We start from the raw sequence: 3389 nt of genomic DNA on the forward strand, positions 1-3389 counted from the left end.
CCCTCTTAAATCAATGGATGTTTTTACATATGTAGCTGAGAAGTCAAGGCATGAACAATCAGCAAAACACGTGGTACCTCGTTAAGCAACATACAATGAGAAGAGTTAAAATCTCTGATGGCAACTTGGACCTGGGAAGGACTGTAATTTTTCTGTAGATCGAGAGATGCAGACATCAGTGGGTCATGAAGACGTTTTAAAAAACACACAGAAATGTGACTGAAAGCAGTAAATTCTATTGTAGTATATAGATGAGTAGAATAAAATGTTTATCCAGGTTTGCAGCCACAACACTTGCTCACAACTAGTAACTGTTATTTAAGGGGTGAGACTGTGGGATGGTAACAGAGCCCGTTTCTTATTACCAAAGGGAAGCGCTGAAATATTTCATAAGTGATCGTTTCCAAACAAGTCCCCATCCATAAACTGCAGGTGCTGAAAAATGTGAAGATCGTAAACCCACAAGACGTAGGAGCATTCGTATTACGACGCTGAATAAACTCACAAATTTGTATCGTTAAACTAGGTTTTGAATCTTTCCTTTTTCATGCACGCTGAGGATGCAAACTAAGCATGAAATACTGAAATAGAAACTGCACAAGTGGTGGCAGAGAACAGACTCATTCCAAAGAATGACCGTTTCGTCCGCTTGATCAGCACCAGACCTAGGCTCCTCTCAGCTGCGGAAGCCCACAGCCGCCAGATCCTACTGCCCAGCAAAGCCTCACGACACTCGGACTGAAGACTCTCAAAGTCTGTTACACTCACACTCTTCCCTTTCAGCCGTGTGCTGGTACTTGGGGCAGCTGAATGCTTCCCGACACCTTTCAAGAGCCTTCCTTTCATTTTCTCTACTGAACACGAGTCTCAGAGTGTTATTTTCAACTGTTTGCATGCCACTCAAGTTTAGGCTTCTATAGTATTTCTGGCTGTTACCCGATCTCCATTAACTTCATCTTCCAATCTCTATTTTCCTGCTTTTCTAGAATCTGATCGATATCATCTTTACTGAGACGGCCTTTGTCGTTAGTAATGTTGATTTTGTTCTTCCTACTGGTACTTTTGTGTGAAGCCGTTACATTGCGATTGATCCTGGTGTCTATGTCAAAGGTCACCTGGATTTTAGGAATGCTCCAGGAGGCTAGAGGATCCCAGAGAGCAAAACTTGCCAAGCAGTTTACTTCTTTTAGTTAAAGCCCTTTCTCCCTCCTACGCTGTCACTAAGCAGTGGCCTGGGTGGCAGAGGAAGCAGTGAGCATCTGGGTTTGCTTTGTAGGAAGGGTGGGGTCTCTCTTAGACATGCCATGACCTCCTTGTTGTTTCGATGCCCAAAGAAAAGGGGCATCATCAAGGAGCAGGAGATCTTCCGCACTGTGCAGCTACTCCTCATGAGGGCTGATGATTTTGTTGAGCTCCTTTCCATTCAAGAAAATTGGAAGCACTTTCTGAAACTTTGGGGTATAAGTGGAATCACTGACTATCTCAGTTTCATTAACGTGGCTCTTGTCGAGTTTGGCATCCTTCAGAGACTCCTCTACTAGCTTTAGGGCACCACAGAAGACATCAGCACTCAGCTGGGCTCAGGAAACAGAAGTGTAGAAACCCATGTCCGTATAGAATAAATCAATTTCAATCCTGGCAGGAGCAAAGAAACCCAAGATACATTGTGCCTTCTCATAGGCAGTCTGGAGGCAGCGTACTGCCTGCTTGTGGTAGGTTACATCCTTCCTGTGCTTGCATTTGGCCTCTTCCATCAGGTAGCTCACCATACAACTATCAAAAAGTTCCCCATCCAGGTGGGTGTTACCAGCTGTGGATTTTCCTTCAAAGAGGTCATCCTGGATGTTTAGGATAGATACGCCAAAGTGCCACTACCTAAGTCAAAGATCGGCATGTTTCTCTCTTTTAAAGCTTCATTTTTTGTTGTCGTTGTTTTTAAATCCAGGCCATAAACTATGGCTGATGCAGTAGACTCATTAACGATTTCCAGGATATTAAGATCAGTGATGGTCCGTGCATTCTTTGTGGCCTGACACTGTAAATCATTTAAGTAGGTTAGAACAGTAATTACTGTATTTTCTGGCTTTTTTTTCCACCCAAGGAGGCTGCAGCAAACTCTTTCATCTTGCTTAGAACCACGGAAGAGATCTCCTCTGGGGAAAAAGCATATTTTCCTTTATATTTTACAATTACTTTGGGTTTTCCCTTTGCACAAATCATTTGGAAAGGCCAGTGCTTCACTGCGACTGAACTCTGGCATCACCAAACTTACGACCAATCAGCCTACTGGCATCAAAAACGGTAGCGAAGTTCATCATCTCTTGGCTCTTAGCAACCTCATTGATGAGGTGATCACTCTGTGAAAGCCACATAGTTTGGACTGGTACGCGTGCCTTGGTCATTGGCAATGATCTCTACTTTTCTGTGCTGGAAGACCCCTACACGTGAATAAGTGGAACCCAGTTCAATCTCCATTGGCAGGTCTTGATTAAAGAAAGCAAAGGGGGGAACGAGGCAGAAAATAGTTTAAAGGAGACCTATACCCTCTATGTTCTCCACTACTTTTCCTTCACCGTATTTCAATCCTTATGTGGGTCAAACTCACACATAAACGGGTTTGGTTTGCAATTCATTCAGATGGTAACGTGTTCCACTTGTACTCCATTGTCTGCAGGCTTTCACTGCACTTGGTAATAGATGTCAAACTACAAGGTGACCTCCAGAATTCTGAGAATGGTATCAAACCATCGGGGCAATCAATAAGGCTTCAAAGCTTTGGGGTCATTTGTGGCTTCTCTCATGCCCACATCTAATTTGTTCCCAGGTCCAGTCCATTTTTCCTGTTTGCTTGTGTCCTTCCACACTGCTACCACTCTAGTTCAATGTTTTATTACTTCATGCTCAGACCACCACGGTAGCATTATCACTAGTATTTCTCCTTTCTCTGATCTCATGACCTATTCAGCAGCATCATTCATTCATCCATCCATCCATGCATTCATTCAGTAAAAATCAATTATAGATCTAACATTTGCTAAATACTGCGTTCGATGCTGAAAATAAAAGGATCAATTAAATAGGGCTGCTATCTTCCATGAATACCATCATGCTGATCTTTTTATTTTTAAAGTTTTTATTTATTTATTCTGAGAGAGAGAAAGAGAGAGAGAGAGCGCACGGGGGAGGGGCAGAGAGAGAGGGGGAGAGAGAGAAGAATCTCAAGCAGGCTCTGCACTGATGCTGACCTTTTAACCTAAATGTGAGACAGGAAGCCATCAAAATCCTTGAGGAGAAAGCAGGCAAAAACCTCTTTGATCTTGGATGCAGCAACTTGTTACTCAACACGTCTCTGGAGGCAAGGGAAACAAAAGCAAAAAATGAACTACTGG

The 3389-nt window shown here is 43.1% G+C and overlaps 1 pseudogene; it reads right to left on the reverse strand.

The window, feature by feature from the left end:
• Positions 1-1379: 1379 nt before the first annotated feature.
• On the reverse strand, positions 1380-2475 carry LOC121025817 (heat shock-related 70 kDa protein 2-like; annotated as a pseudogene).
• Positions 2476-3389: the final 914 nt, after the last annotated feature.

The sequence above is a fragment of the Herpailurus yagouaroundi genome, unplaced genomic scaffold (assembly GCF_014898765.1).
Source record: "Herpailurus yagouaroundi ecotype Mexico unplaced genomic scaffold, PumYag 67702, whole genome shotgun sequence".
Taxonomy (NCBI): Eukaryota; Metazoa; Chordata; class Mammalia; order Carnivora; family Felidae; genus Herpailurus; species Herpailurus yagouaroundi.